The following is a 17,567-nucleotide window of genomic DNA, read 5'->3' as shown; positions in this document are numbered from 1 at the left end:
TCGTATGTGTAATTCTCAATATCTTCAATAAGGAACTGTTGAAGAAAAAAAAATGCGGTGCATTACTTTCTGGGCAACCATGGTATATTGTAAAATAAACGACATTTGTCATATACGTTTTTACTAAGTTTTTACCAAGTAATGTTGAACACTGATCACACAGTTTCTACAAAAAATTCAAGCAAACATCTTAAATAACAGTGATTCTCAATCAAAAACATATCATTAAATTGGGACGTAATTAACTGAAGTTGCCATAGCTGTATATGAGAACAGAAATTCCAGCCTGGTCCCTTGAATCCCCAAACCAACCAACCAACCAGAAATTCCAGAAACACATTACCATTATGATTAAGGCTTGTACTGATATGCAGGCTTCATGTCTGCATCAACATCGATATTCTTCAAACCACCACGAAGTGAATAGAATGTTACAATACACATCCCCCCACCCCCCCCAAAAAAAAGGAAAAAGAAGAAGAGAAAAGAAAGAAAAGTGCATCGATAGAATACTAAATGCTACTGTACCTTGAAGTTTGTGTATCATAGAGGGAATTTATATAAGGTCAAATAGGTCGCATTCCAAGGTATTATGCAAATTGTTTAGCCCAGATACGTTGTATGTATGCTGTTTATTGTAACTAGATATAAACGTAAAAATTAATAACTGTACACTGTAATTTAATTTAAATTTCGTTGTCTTAAGGACTAAAAGCTGCGTTTCCTAAGCATTCCCACCCAGTTTGTTCGTTTGTATTATGTACAAACTTTTTAAACTTGCCGTGCATTTTTGTAGATCTACCTTCCATGATATAAAATATTGACTGACGGGAGCCACTAATATTTTTACTGACAGTTTTAGGATAAATATAAATAATAATTATAAATAGCATCATTAGTTCAGAACAAAAAATGTCAGTTTCAGAGTCAAATATAGACATTACATTTTATATGTTACGAGAAACAGTTCTGTATTGTAAAATGCATAACAAGTTAAAAGTTATTTAGAGAAATTGACAGATCTACAGGCTAAATTGTACAAAAAGCATCATAGCAACACTGAGGCTGCTCTTTGTGTGATGAAAGCTTTTCCGAAGACAAAAATATACAGGTATATATATATTTTAATAATTTGACGTTTGTAAGCGCCAGCTTCAACTGAAATGAGTCGCTAAACATCGGAATTGCACTCCAGTAATGAACGTTCTAAACAGAACAAGAGAAGATACGACACACGCTAGAGAAATTGACATATAGGCTACAACATATACACTATGCAAGTATCGGGACATCTGGCTGAAAATGCCTTACAAGTTCGTGGCGCCTTTCATCGGTAATGCTGGAATTCAATATGCTGTTGGCCCACCCTTAGCCTTGATGACAGCTCCCACTCTCGCAAGCATACGTTCAATAACGTGCTGGAAGGTTTCTTGGGGAATGCCTGCCTATTCTTCACGGAGCGCTGGGCTAAGGAGAGGTGTCAATGTCGGTCGGTGAGGCCTAGGACGAAATCGGCGTTCCAAAACATCCCAAAGGGCTTCTGTAGGATTCTGGCCAGGACTCTGTGCAGGCTGGTTCATTACAGGAATGTTATTGTCGTGTAACCACTGCGCCACAGGCCGTGCATTATGAAGAGGTGCTCGATAGTGCTGAAAGATGCAGGCGTCAACACGGAATGGCTCTTCAGCGGTGGGAAGCAAGAAGGTGCTTAAAACATCAATGGTTCAAATGGCTCTGAGCACTATGGGACTTAACATCTGTGGTCATCAGTCCCCTAGAACTTAGAACTACTTAAACCTAACTAACCTAAGGACATCACACACATCCATGCCCGAGGCAGGATTCGAACCTGCGACCTTAGCAGTCGTGCGGTTCCGGACTGAGCGCCTAGAACCGCGAGACCACAGCGGCCGGCAAAACATCAATGTAAGTTTATGCTGTGATAGTGCCACGCAAAACAAGAAGGGGTGCAAGCCCCCTCCATGACAAAAACGACCACATCGTAACACTACCGCTTCCGAATTTTGCTGTTGGCACTACATACACCGGCAGATGACATTCACCAGCCATTTGCCATACCCAAACCGTGCCATCGGATCGCTACATTGTGTACCGTGATTCGACACTCCACACAACGTTATTCCATTGTTCAATCGTCCAATGTTTACGCTCCGTAGACAAAGCACTTACTAGTGTGATGTGTGGCTTATGAGCAGCCGCTCGACCAAGAAATCTAATTTTCTTCACCTCCCGCCTAACTGTCATAGTACTTGCAGTGGCTTTTGATGCAGTTTTGAATTCCTGTGTCATGGTCTGGGTAGATGTCTGCCTATTACACAATGTGACCCTTTTCAACAGTCGGCGGTCTCTGTCAGTCAACAGACGAGGTTGGCGCTTATGCTTTTGTGCTGTACGTGTCTCTTCAAGTTTCCACTTCACTATCACGTCGGAAACGGTGGACCTAGGGATGTTTAGGAGTGCGGAAATTTGGAGTACAGATGTTTGACACAAGTGTCACCCAATTATCTGACCACGTTCGAAGTCCGTGAGCTTCGCGGAGCGCCCCATTCTGCTCTCTCACGATGTCTAATGACTACTGAGGTCGCTGATATGGAGTACCTGGAAGTAGGTGGCAGCACAATGCACCAAATATGAAAAAGTATGTTATTTGGGGTATCTGGATAATTTTGATTACATAATTCATCTACCGTTCAACTGATCTCAGGAAAAATTACGCTACAACTCGGTACAGCTACCTGGAGAGATGAGGCTCACACGCTGTTCGCACGGAAATATTATTTACAGTGATTCACATTATTCTGTACACGTTCGTTTTCATCATTTGTTACATTGACTTGGACTCGAGATGCACAAAATTACAGGAAATTGGTGTTGTACCACACCCATTACAGTTAATAATCATTTCAATTCCTTTTTACTGACTGTTGAAGCCTATCTACATGATGTACAATAATTGTATGCAATGTTTATGGATGAATATCTAACCCATAGGTAATGCCTATCCAACAAATCCCATAGAAAATATATCAATAAGTGGGTGAAATCCAGGACTTCAACAAGTTGCAGTAGATAATGACAACATTTTAAATTTTTAAATTCGGCCAATAGATATATGAAATACTGAAAATCAAACTTTTCGCCCATGGAAGCCGTTAGACAGGCAACAAGAAAATAAGAATGGTGCTAGTTTTGCCGCTTAGTGATGCAGAAAATGTCCCTTCCAGTCTCATATGGGCAGGGTGGGAAGAATGACTGAATAGAGTTCACCAAGAGTGCTGCGATTAATCTGACTTCGTCTTAGCAGCCCCTGCATGAAAAATACGTAGGGAGCTCGAATGTACTTCAGGATTCCTCGCTTAATATAGGTTTTTATACATTTGGAAGCAGATGTTCCCTGGTTAATTGAGGGTGTCAGGACGAATACTGGAAAGGAGTGGGGGACAAGCAGCCAGAAGATGATAACGAGCAACATGGGTCTGCAGCAGCAGGGATATTCCATGCATTGGAAGACATAAGTGCCGCATTCGAAGTTTTGTTCCGAGCATATTAGGTGATCTTGTCCTGTATTTTTCCCTGCCTATTTATCTTTGGGTGTACTTTTTTTGCTTGATTGGATAGGCCAGAGCCATAGTGGAGGTTTCAGTTAAGGAAACCATTAAGCTGCTCTTATAGAGCAGTTAGGCCAGTTGGAGAGAGATCTGGAGTCACTTAGAGAAGTGAAGAGCGGACAGTCAAGCCCTGGCCCACTAACTCTGGATGGCAACATCGCGACTTTGGCCACCCTGTTTTTAGGGAAATAGGGGGAGAATGTTTGAATGATTGTTTTCTTTTTCGATAATCCGACCACGGCCGCCAGTTCAGGCAATTGGAATAAGCAGCAGTTACTGTGTGTGACTGGGCTGGAACTAATAGGGGATGCTAGTGCATATGTTACGTACAACGTAAGGTTAAGAGAGGGAAAATAGTTTGACGATATCCTTGGGACTGATAGATAGATATCAGAGAAAGAACATAGTAGAGTATTACCGCAATCAACTCAATAGGCTGTATCAAGGCATCAAGGCGTGGGGAGCGGTTGAGGATTTTGAGGATTGCATCCGCAAGATTAATATTGACGCTTACGTACCCTCGGAAAATGATAGAGTCAATTCAGCTACTTTACAGGAAGCCGAGGAAACTTGTCTAGATACATTCGTACGTGGCTTGGAGCTTGAATTGTCCAGGAAAGTGTGAATGGAGTTTCCAAAGTCGTTAAACCAAGAGATCGAAAACGAGTTGCCGTTAGTGGAATTATATTCTGTTATCAAAACGCGCGAAAGAAAGATGGTATTTAGTACGGATGTGAAATGTTTTGGTGTGGTCTCAAAGTGCATATGAATCGGGAATGTGGGAAGTAGCAGTGCAAGCGGTGCGAGAGATTTCGAGGTTTTCTGACGAGAACTACGGTAACACGAACTGGCAGGGGCATGGATGACAGTTCCACTCGCAGCAGTTAAACAGTACAAGGAGCGGGATGTCGACTGTACAGCGCTCCCAGTAAGAATCAGCACATGTGCGAAATCAGTGGCAGACTTTTTCCTGACCGGCTACGAGGGGAACAGGTTGCGCAAGTTTTTATTTCAAAATGGTTCAAATGGCTCTGAGCACTATGGGACTTAACTTCTGAGGTCATCAGTCCCCTAGAACTTAGAACTACTTAAACCTAACTAACCTAAGGACATCACACACATCCATGCCCGAGGTAGGATTCGAACCTGCGACCGTAGCGGTCGCACGGTTCCAGACTATAGCGCCTCGAACGGCTCGGCCACTCCGGCCGGCAGTTTTTATTTGATACCGATTTACAGGTATATGTGGCGAGCAGGTGCATACTCGGGAAAAAGGAATTTAAAGAAGTACGGTGCGCGCTAAGCGGCGTAGGTGGGTATCAAGTGAGCTCACTCGGATCAGGGATGTCAAACTTCCGGGTGGGGGAAGTTAACTTTCAAGATAATAGAGAAGTTCTGCCCTTAGATGGCAGTAGCTACGGTGATTTCCTGGTTGCAAATCACGCCAGGTGTGACTTGGAAGGGCTAACGGTGGAACTGTATGGAACATTGTTTCATTTAAGCTCTACGGCCGGAATACCACTGCTGCAGCAAGGTTCACCCTAAAGTATGAGGAAATCACCTGCAAGGTCTGTTATGGTCAACGCGCGGTATATTACACGGAAAAGTGCGGGGAAAGTATTCTGGGCTGAGGTGGGTACTGATCTGCCATTAAATTCCTTGTGTGCCGTCGAACCATTGTCTGAGAATGAAAAATTAGATCTAGTCAAATCTTTTGTACGACGTAGCGTGTCCTACGTTCATGAGATGGAAGGTCCCACAGTAGTACCTGTTAGTGCAGGTAATTTTGTCCACGAAGAAGTGCAATTATCACAGGGTATCCTGACATCAAGTTTGTCAGTGTTAGATGAGTTGGCCAGAGATTTTACTATTAGTTACACAGCGCCGGGAGAGTCTGTTAACTGGATCGCACTGTAAGATAAGGTTGCACGTCTGGAGAGACTGGAGAGACAAGACAGGGAGGCAGTGGAGAAGTTTTGGGGACAGTACGTAGAGTTGGGGTCCATTGCTGCCACGCCTCTAGTACAACGTCACATTCCCAGTGGGAACAAGGCCCCGGTCTATAAGCGGCAGCATCGGTTTCCACACTATTTACAAATGGTTTTGGAGGATTTTTTTCAATCAGCAACTTCGGGATGGGATTACTGGAACAATTAACAGTCCATGGTATATCCAGGTAGTCATTGTGAGGAAAGGATCACCATAAGGTGGTAAGAAATATCAGTGTTTTTGCGACTGCTGATTGTTGAATCAGACAGCAGTGATGGACGCATACCCAATGTCAAACATGCAGCGACTCAAGTAATCTGGGTCAGTGCCGATATTTTATGACATTAGATTTTATAATCCTTAAGAATGCCCCTGCTAATTTACAGCATTTTTAGATGGTGTGATTCAAGGTTTGAAACTCAGGCTATGCATAGTATATCTGCACGATATAATCCTGTTTTCTAGAGATATCCAAGAGCATATTTTACGGTCACGCGAGGGTATCGGTAGATTGCACGTTATACGATTCACGCTAAGCCTGAAGGAGTGTCATTTCATGTTACATGTTATGTTATGTTTGGGCCACGTTATAGGCCAAGATTGTGTTCTCACCGACCCGTAGCTGATTGAGGCGGCAAAAATTTTTCCAACAGCCTCTACAGTGAAGGAGTTTCAGTTGTATTTCGACCTCGCAAATTTTTATCGACGGTATGTGCCTAAGTTCGCTAAGTTTTCAAGGCCCTTTAGGCAATTGTCAAGGAAGAGATGGCTCCAAGCCTGATTGAGTACGACTTTGAAGTAATACAAAGGCCAATGGCCAATGGAGTCAGCCACAAGGTACGCCGGTTGAATACACTGGCATAGACGAGAATGAATAGAGGGCAGCGTGAAACGCTGACTCGGATTGTCACCGGTTTTCCAAGCAGCCACAGTTCTGCACAAATCATGGAGTGTTCTATAGGACAGCAAGAAATAGGTCACGCTTGGTAGTGTTGGAGAGACTACGCAACAGGGCGTTCAGGCTTGCCCACGGTTCAGTTTTGACAGAACATCTGGTTCGTAGGACGAGTGAGCGGAGGGCAGCATAAAATTATTAGTGGATAACGCACAGACTGGATGTATACCACTACGTCAGAAACTGTATTCCATGTGCGCCAAACTCTTCCATCATAAAATCAAGTTACGAAGGCACCTGAAGGGGATTAAACTATTCAAACGATCAGCTTGTATATTTTGGGACCAGTACCACAAACACCATCAGGGCACCGATATGTATGGACAATAACAGATCTTTTTGGAGCTTCAACAACAGTGGCACAGGATATGATGAATCAATGGACACTCAGGTTTGAGACACTGGAGACCATAATAACTGACCAAGGATCGAATTTCATGTCCGAGTTTATGCAACAGTTGTGTAGGTTGTCGCATACTAAGAAACTGCGAACGAGCGCTCTGCATCCACAGGCCAACGGTCGAACTGAAGGGGTTCACAAAACGATTGCGAAAATGTTAACTTGTTATCTTAATTCCCAGAACAACAATAGGAGATACGTACTAGCTTATATCACGGCCGCTTGTAATTCAAAAATCCATCAAAGCACCGGGTTGTCGCCAGACGACGTGATTCTCGATCGGATAATGCCGTCACCCTTTGAATTTTGTAAATCCTCACCGGAGCACGACATTTCGTCAGTACAGGACTTTGCCAGAAGGTTGAAAACTATTTCCAGGCAGGTGGCGAGGATGAAGCTTTGGAGCGAAAACGTAGGACTCATAATAGTAAAGCAGTATTGCCTAAGTATTACGTGGGTCAGTGGATGATGACCAATCCTTACGTGCCGAAAGGAAAAACGAAAAAGTTTGTATCACGATATCAGCGTCCCTTCCAGGTGACTGAAATGACGTCAACTGATAATGTAGAGTTACAGCTCCTGATTCACCCGGCGATAATTCATATGAGTCATATTCGGCCATTTAAGGGAAATATTGGAGTGCTGCCTTCTTTGTCGGCAGGATCTTCGAAAGGGTGGAGGGAAGATACGAAGTGAGAAGGAAAAAGGAAAACGTTAGACAAGGGAAACAAGATAACTCTGTAGCTGGCATAGCTCATAATTATGCATTTAGACCTTGAGCAAAGAACATCAGGATTTTCTATTCCTGCAGGGCACGCGGTCCTACCAGCGCATGAGGAAGCAGCCAGAACACCCTGCAGTGAGGCGGGAACAAGAAGGAAGAAGGAAGCAGTAGGTTTCGACGTGCTAGGAGTGCTGTGCTGTTGAAGGATGACAAAAGCCAGAAAGATAGTCCCCTACAAGGTTGTGTCATGTTCTCTAGACAAACGGGCGTAATTATGTCAGACCACCTGTGGACTTTGAGGACAGACTGTAACATCTGGGCACTTGAAAACGGGATATAAAAATCAATCCACACAGTTAATCCTACGATTAAGACGGAGGAGGTTGGACGCAGGCTGTCGAATTTTGAAGAGAGTACAATCTTCGAAACGGCCGATGCTGAGGAGATGGAAAATATTAATAAGGCGCTGCAGCAAGTACAGGGGGTGGTAAAAAGCAACCAGGTGAAAGTAGCACGCGACCAGCTCGTCAGTCTAAAAAGCGACGTAGAGAACAACAACCGGCAGCTGCGCGCTCTCGCCAGAACACTAATATCTCACAATCACGCATCAGCAGAGACAACTAATTGAGACCTGCAAATAATCGGAAACCTCCTGAATAACATTGATGCGCAGTTGATGGTAACACAATTACCTAACGATCGTCGGAGACGTGTTAGAAGGCAACTCGGTCAGGCTGAACGCCTTAGACACACTGCCCAGCGAGTGCAGCTATGTGGAGATTCCCTGCTTTTTTGGGGTTGCAGTATGTGGGGCCGACTTACGCCGCTGATGGTCATGGAAGGCGCCGTAACGGCAGTACGATACGTGAATGCCATCCTCCAACCGACAGTGCAACCATAAAAGCACATACTTTCGAAGCAGTCGTCTTCATGGACAACAATTCGCGCCCCATCGTGCACATCTTTTGAATGACTTACTTCAGGATAACGCCACCGTTCGACTAGAGTGGCCAGCATGTTGTCCAAACATGAACCCTACCGTAAATGCTTGCGATGGATTGAAAAGGGCTGTTTGTGGACGACGTGACCCACCAATCACTCTGAGGGATCCATGCCGAATCGTCGTTGAGGAGTGGGACGATATGGAGCAATAGTGCCTTGATGAACTAGTGGATAGTTTGTACGACCAATACAGGCATGCATGAATGCAAGAGGACATGCTACTGGCTATTAGAGGTACCGGTGTGTACAGCAATCTGGACCACCACTTCTGAAGGTCTAGCTGTATAGTGATACAACATGCTATGTGTGGTTTTCATGAGCAATAAAAATGACGGAAATGATGTTTATGTTGATCTCTATTGCAATTATCTATACAGGTTCCGAAATTCTAGGAACCGAGGTTTTACAAAAGTTTTTTTGATGTGTATAGTTTGTGTTATCAGAGGAACTGTGTAACATTTATTCAAGAGAAAAGGTGCCAAATCCCGCCTCTGCCGGCCTTCAGACTACCGATTCGAACATGTAGAAGAGGCAATGAAAACAATGAGCACAGCATATATGGAAGAGCCAAGTTTCAGACTGTATACAATCACATGATACTCGCAGCCATTATGTACAAAGCGTAAATAGAGCGATTATTCGTGAATATAGTTGTGAAGAAAACAGTACCATAACACATGGACCAGAAAAGTGAATACCCTAGCAATTTTAGATAAAGGTTGTAGAGATAGTGCTTCGGGTGGTAGTAGAATTCGGGTGCGCATTCTTCCGTGCAGGGTGAAGTGAAGAAGGAAAATGATTAAACTGGTTAAGGCATTAAGAAGTTATGAAGACGTACTGTGACTTCAGTTAGCAGCTCAAAAGAACGAGGGCGTATCGTAAGAGGATCGCTGACCATCGGAGTCAGACAACAGAATGGCGAAACGAGGACGACAACAGCTAGGTTACAGTGCGCTCCACACCGAAATAACGACAGGGGGTGCAGTAACCGTGCCCAGATTACGTCAGCTGGAAACTTCCATCGTCCTATTGACCAGGGTAAAACGGCAGACCTTAGCGGGGAGGAGCACACTTAACGACCACAGGCCAGTCAGTCATCATCGGGTGATCGGGTGACGTTCCACCTGTGCCACCCGGCGCCACCACCACAAAGGACATCGTGATCGAGCCTCGAGCTCCCGATTCTGGCCTGCCCGCCCACCAGGAAGCTACCGTCGCGGATAGAGGTCTGCGCGGATAAGAAAAGTGCAATCCGCATCAGCACCGCATCTGCAAGGTCCTAATCCGCATCCGCATATATTTAAGTTTTGAATGAGTAATTAATAGTAGTAGACAGAAGTACTTAGAATTATGGTATGTAATGACATAGTTATTGTTAGGGTGCAATTTCTGCGACTACTTAACTACTTTTGACTTCTTAAATCACAGGAAATGCTCTATACCTACTCTAAAGTAGGCCATTCCAAACAGGAAATCATTGGCGCTCCGGAGCACACACAGTAGCGGCTCGGATCTCGTGGGATTGGAAACGCTATTTAAAAAAATAAAATTCAATGTAATAGTATTAAATGATGAAAATACGTGTATAGAAATAATCATATTTCTCTGCTCTTGTGCCAAGGCAGCTGATAATGACGATGGTTTAAAACTGTTACTAGCACAGTGCATCATTTACCGACAGTTTTTTTTACTCACTACTTGGTTGTGTCAAATTTTGAAGCCATTCATGTCAGCTGATGATTATGTTATAGCTTACGCGTTCAGTCCTCGTCATTTCCAGGTGAAAATATTTATAGTAATAGGCCTACATTGCAAAACGCTGGCGCACCTGTGAAAAAGATAAACTGCCAGCAATAATTGACGTTGTCTGGAAGAAATAACTCGTCTTCCGAAGAGTGACAACAAAATCAGTGGTTAAGAAATTAGGAGTCCATTTTGCTTTAGCTAAAAATAGGATTGAAATCTCGAACCTCACCTTTTGGCTGATTTATCGAATTAAGACCTAGCGATAAATGAAATGTCTGTTTCATTCTCAACTAAACAAAGTTTTTCACACTTTAAAACATCCTCAACATCGGTATAAATTACTAAGACAAAATTTGCAGTAGATTTCGCAGTTAATACTTTCAATGTTAAAAAATAACTTTTTTTAGAGTTTAATGAAACTGCAAACGATTTCAAGATGTCTATATAAAAACCACTGTCCGATAACTTCAAATGTTGGGCACTGTTCCCTGTTAAGCAATAGCGAGTTACAATTAAAATGCTCAGTTTTGTTACGAATTTCAGCCCCTATCTTTACTAATTGGCTGGTAAATTAAAAGACACATTATTATTTTGGATGATTTGAATATTTTGTAAGTTTTCAATGTGACAGAATAATCTTTCACGAGCTATCGCAGTCACAGCTTGTTGGTGGTCGTGAGCCGTAGTTTGAAGTCCCACTTGTAATTAATTACAAGGCCCGCCGTGACACCGCTCCGGCCGGGCTGTTTCACAGTTCACAAAGAGCGACAATGCTCGGCGGCTGCAAATGTTACTGTAGTGCACGCTAAAATTTAGGTAGGCACTTATGAGATCATGATTACCTAGTTTAATAATATTAACGTGTTAGCTGTTGAATGTTCTTGTTGCGAAGAGTAAAAACTTAAAATTGAGCTCTTTAATATGAAAATTACAACAAAACAAATTGCTTGTTAAATATTTCCTTCTTTTACCTAATGCTACTTAAATGTTCTTTTTGGGAATAGTAAAAATACTAACAATATGTCTAGGAAATTCTTTTCTGTAAGTAGTACAATAAAAACTCACAGGCTTAAGATTAAATATTTTCATCTTCTGCTTGCTTCTGATTCAAATTCTGTAAAAGAAAGAATCAGATGAAAAAAAATTGTAACTAATTCAGGTAAGCCCGAAAAATACAGTGAAGTAAGAGAAACTGTACAAGTACCTTTTTACTTTGGAAGATTACTATCCAGGAACATGATGTCATCAATCGTCTGTGGCTTCAAAGACGTGCGTCGGTCCTGCATTATTTGTCCCGCAGTAGAGAAGCTTCTCTCAGACGGCGTGCTGGACACTGGAATGCAGAGCACGAAGTATGCGAGTTTGGAAAGACGCGGACAGACGTTTTAACGTCCGTCCCACCAAGCTATCAGATCGATGCCTTCCGAAAATTGGACTTTATCATTCGTATATCTGAGAATTTCATCTGACGCAAAGTCAAGATCTCTCGTCGATTCATCTTCTGAGGAATCTTCAAATTCATTAAAAAGTATGTCAGAATTCTGTTTTTTTGCAGGAATTCCAGATGTTGTTTCCTCCTTATCTTTTAACTGTGGACAATTGCTCGCAACATAATTTTTCGCTTCCTTTACAACTTCATCTTTTTCGACACTGCTAAGAAATTTTAGGTTTTTATATTTTGGATTCAAAAACGTTGCAAGTTTATGGGTTACTGTTATGTCCCATTTGCTGATTAAAATAGATCTGGCTGTACTCTAAAGAGCCAAATCTATTTTAATCAGCAAATGGGACATAACAGAACCCATAAATCTATCAGAAATAGGCTGTCGTCATCATTTTCTTCAAGGAAGGAGAGAAGATTTAACTTCCACAACACACATAAATAAAGCGTAGGGGTTTTGGAGGCTTCGGGATCACAAGAAGCTATTTTAAATGGTGTCAGAAAGGTTATTATATCTTCCAACATCCTCTTGTCTATAGAACCAATCAAATTATCTTGATTTTTCTCTGACAAAATTGACAGAACTTCAAACCATTGTGAATTAATAGACTCAAACATATCCAATTTACTGTTCCATCGTGTGCCTATATCTCCTTCCAATGACTTCTGAAGGCGATTCTGAAGACCAGATCTTTTAAAGAAAGTTGTGATAGCTCGACAGGAATTTATTAGTCGCTGCACGTCATTCTTCTCATCAATCACGTCTCCTCGAGTCGTGTGCTCCAGCACGGTATTAAGCATATGTGATGAGCACGAGAGCCTCTTGTATTGGCGAAGTGCTGCCACAGTATTTGGACCTCTATCCGTAACGAACACGATGTTATTCACAGCACTGAATAAATCTAACGACCGTAGTATCTTAATTAATTCATCCATAAATCGCCAGTTAGTGCTCCACCTATATCTCTGAATATATTCTTCACTTCTGCGGAGACAGTTTCACGCAGACCATCGGCCGTGTCCTTCAAAATTCTGGATATGGTGGTTGGATGAGGTTGCAGTACCTTAGTACTCACTGCACCGTACTTGGCCCCCACATCAATAAGAAACTGTGCCGTCTCGAGAAACCCAGATCCACACGCAACTTCGAATGGTAAAATGTCTTTGCTGACAAGACTGATAAGTTTTTCTGTCGCGGCTGTCTTCAAATTTGGCGGAACTACAGGAACTTTCACGTCTCTCTTGGTATTTAAACAAGTAATTATGCTGCTTTGTCCAGCCTCAGCAGAATGTTTTAGCAAATTTGAAGTTCCACTTTTGTGTCCAGTGTAGGAATATACTTTTTTACATGCAAAAAAAGCCACTATATCTTTTATCTTTTAGTTGCCATCAAATACATATCCGAATTTTTTCCAAATTGCCGATTTCAATTTGTTTTCCTTCACTAATGTAAAATCACCTTTCTTCACCTTACACGAAATTGTATCCATCGATATGGTGTTCATTTGAAGAAAGAACTCTCACTGATTTTTGCTACGATGCGCGTTGTCACTCGGTCACTACAAAGCGCTAACTGAAGGCAGCAGAAAATTGCAACGGGCACCTGTCTGGTAGACAGTGGGCAGGTTTGCCACCCAGAGAGCACTTCACAGGCCACACAAGAGACACGGTCACGGAAACGGAATAGGCGCAGGTCTCTTGGGTACAGCTACGTCGGTCGTAGCCAGGCGCTGAGGACAACAGACATCCGCTCTACCCGGGCCCTGCAAGATTCCAAGAATGTCAACAGACTTGAAGTTTTCAACTAACATTGTAACATACGTACTGGGCAGATGCCTTGTTCATTATCCGCGGATGACCCGCGGATATCCGCGCCGATCGCGATTTTATCCGCCAAGTAACAAATACCGCGGATATCCGCGGATAAATCCGCGGATATCCGCATCCGCGCAGACCTCTAGTCGCGGAGCTGGTCTACGGGGCGGAACGCAGATCCGTTCACTGCCGTTGACGTCACGACTCACCGGACCGCGCCGGGCACGATAGCCACGTCGCGCTCAGACAAAGTCAGCGTCTGCCGAAGGCCGACGTCATCTCCACGCTGCTGTGTTTCTCACTGTCACCGTACCAGGTACTGGCCGCTAGCCTTCGACTCCACCGGCACCGCCGGAGTAATACGAGGAGATGAAAATTCATCCCAAGGGCCATTCAGAAATTGTAACGACTTGTTACTGAAATAAATGCTTTGTATCTGCCGTCAGGAGCCGACTGCTGTCCACGCTATACCATCTACTGGCACGCTATGTCGACAGTTACAATTACCCGCCTCCTTTTACAATTCAAACATCTGGCAATTCATATTTTTCCACATTTACGTTCTTCTCGTCCACTATTCGAACTTACCTGCGACGCATTCCCATATACCTGTGCAATATACTAGGATGTGCCCCATGAGTGTTTTGTAAGAGGTCTCATTGCTAATCTGCTGCCTTTCCTCGTTGTCCTACCAACGAAATAAAGTCTGACACTTGTATTAACTGCTATGCATACTATGTGAACACTCAGTGTCACATCTCCACGAATTATTATACACATGTTTTTGTATGAGTTGATCGATTCTAACAGTGACTCACTGATATTAAAGTTTACAGATACTACGTTCGGCGTTTAGCAAAACGCACAATTTTACATTTCTGAACATTCAAACCAATTTACCCATTATAGCAAATTCCTTAAATATTTATCAAGATTTTACCGAATGCTTGTGGAGTTATTTTTAAATTTTTTCCATTACAGATAACAGTATGAACTACAAAATTCAGAATTTGCTGTCCGTATTGAGCGTCCTTTTCTTAATATATACAGTATGAACAGCAAGAGACCCAAGTAACTCTCTTTGCGCACGATTAAAAGCGCATTGCATTTATCAGAAGCTTTCCCTACCAAAAAATTCAATTATTTTCTTCATACTATTATCAGGAGTGGATATATGTTTTAGGAAACTCATTAGGCAGATCTGAATGAGAACTATTTATTTACTACCGGTTTCGGTCTGACACGATTGTCTGATGCCTGTATCAAAGTTAAGAAGATGAAAATGACTACAGAATCTCAAAATAAAAAATGTCGAGAGAACAACAATATAAAAGCATTATTTAAGAAACATTGGCCAATAAAATTCACATGATACTAGTGTAGAAATATAAAATCCAATTACTATCAAACTTATCAACAATAGCATGCTAAACAATGATTTTCCCGCATCGGCAATTATAATCATACAAAAAATCAAATCACTGAACGTATGTAGTCAGGACATAAAGTGAGGAACCAAAGTTTATGTAAACTCAAAGGTGAAACCACATATATGTCTAGTCGATAAGAGTAGTAGCACACAAGCTTAATTTCAAGATAAAACAACATTTATGACAACGGCTACAATATAATCATAAGTATCGTTTGTACAGAAGGAGAATAATAAGATATCAAAATCATCACAGTTACAAAATAGCATTTTTTATGAAAAATTCGTGTCAGATACATGTCAATGGCAGCATTTATCTTGTTCTTGAGGTGGTACACAATTCTTTATTTAGGGAAAGTATCACTGTATGTAGAAAGGAAGCTTAAACCCGTGACGTAAAAACATCATTTTATGTGCACCACATTGTTGGACACTTTTTTCCCAATGGTAAAGTCAGCACTCTAGCTTTGGAAAAGAGTGTAATATATATTCAGTTTCTTGTAAATGTGGCAAACTCTGTATTGGTCTGTCTGGCAGGGCAATATGCACCCTCTTGAAGGAACACCACAGAAGTTGGAAACTTAGAAAAGGAGCTCTACTTTTTCAGACCACTGGCTTAGAGAACGTCATAGTTACAAGGTGAAACATGAAGTGTTACATCACATCCATAATGGAAGGTCGATGTACTACCTTGAAATAATGGAAATTGTTAAACGTATGTCCATCAGCCCAAGCTTAGTACTGAACGACCAGACACAGTTACCTTACCCGCCATTTCCAACTGCAATTACTACTCGTAATCTCATTGCGGCCATGTTGTCAATTACCCCTCTCACTAGCATGCCCCATTTTCCTTTATTTCAGTTACTGTAATTTGTCTTGTTGTTTTAAAATAATTACTTTGTATACTCACAGTTGCTTCACTTATCTCCTTTATGTCGCTAGTATATCTTATGTGTTTTTTTAAATCTTAGTCCTGTTAAAGAAAAGGTTATTTTGTTCAGCCAGATCCTTAGAACATGTCATCAAAGTTTACTGTTCAACTTATTTTTTTCTATGAACAGCTGTTGTAATTTGTATATAGTTCATTAGTGTATGTATATCATATTTTACCTTAGTTAAGTAGCATTACATCGCATTTACACTGAAATAATGGCTCTTGTTTTATTCCTAAAGCTAACATTAAAATTTTTCATCTTTGGAAATGAATATTTTAAGACCCTTGATACAACAAAATTTCACTGCAACGCATACTTGTCTTTGTACCTGATGATGGGGTAACAACCGAAAACTGGTTTGTGAAGTAAATATTGTCGAATATTACACTAGTGTTGCGTGTGTTTTCATTCGTAATGTATACCTTCCTTTACGTATTTTCTGGATTCTTATTTCAATGTTTCATATATGTACGTGTTTTTTAAGTGATAAGCCGCATTACCTCTTCTGGTTGCCCTGTAAAATATGAGGTTCAGTGTTATAATATTTAATAGGATTACATCTCGTGATGGTTGTATGGGTCGTCAGAGTTGAGTAAATCTGTGTTTCTGCTTCGATGGTGTTCTCCATCAATACTGCACGTTACTAGTCTAATGAATATTTTACTTAAGTTTATTTATGAATGACAATCGCCAATAACCTTGTTTTATTTGCCTCATTTACAGTTACTTTCCTAAATCTGCTTCTTTATTATTTCATTAATTTGTTGATTGTTTTATGTCCATTTATTACTGTGCTAATTTGTCTTAGGCAGATTACCCTGTCCTCTCCTTGTTTTCGAATGACTATAAGAAGCCCACTATTAGTTAGTGTGATGTATCCAAATTGACCTTTATGGCTGATTTTACTGAACCTTTCGGAAATGAATTTCCTATTATTCCTATTGACTGTAAGATTGGATTGTATACTATATTACTCTAAGTTTCACAAATAATGTGAAATACTCACATATCCTGCATTTCTGCATTTCTACAGAAAGTCATCTAGTATTTTCATACTGTGTACCTTTTACTGTTAGGCCTGTTGCGTTTTTCTTGTATCTGTGGTCATGCATTTATGTTTGGAAACTCAGTTTTACTCATTTACTCAGATGTGCCTTGTTTCTGGATCTTTGTCCATTGGCACATGTGATACACTGAATTGTATGATATACTGCGCTCAAAAATTGTATATAATAATATGACATGATTTTTATACTAATACTACGTTTTTTACGGTAACTGCTATTAGTTTGGTACCTTATTATTCTGACACAGTATCGGCGTTACTTGTGACTTTACTCTAATGCTTGTCATTGTGGTTGTTTTACCTTAAAATTACCTTTGTGTGCCACTGCTCTTATCCAGTAGATATCTTTCTGGTTTCTTCTTTGAGCTTCCAAATAATTCGGTTATGTCTTGTCTATATCTGTTCAGTTATTTGTTTTTGTGCATGACAATAA

This window comes from Schistocerca serialis, chromosome 3 (assembly GCF_023864345.2).
Source record: "Schistocerca serialis cubense isolate TAMUIC-IGC-003099 chromosome 3, iqSchSeri2.2, whole genome shotgun sequence".
Lineage (NCBI taxonomy): Eukaryota > Metazoa > Arthropoda > Insecta > Orthoptera > Acrididae > Schistocerca > Schistocerca serialis.
Note: the sequence above shows the minus strand (reverse complement) of the source record.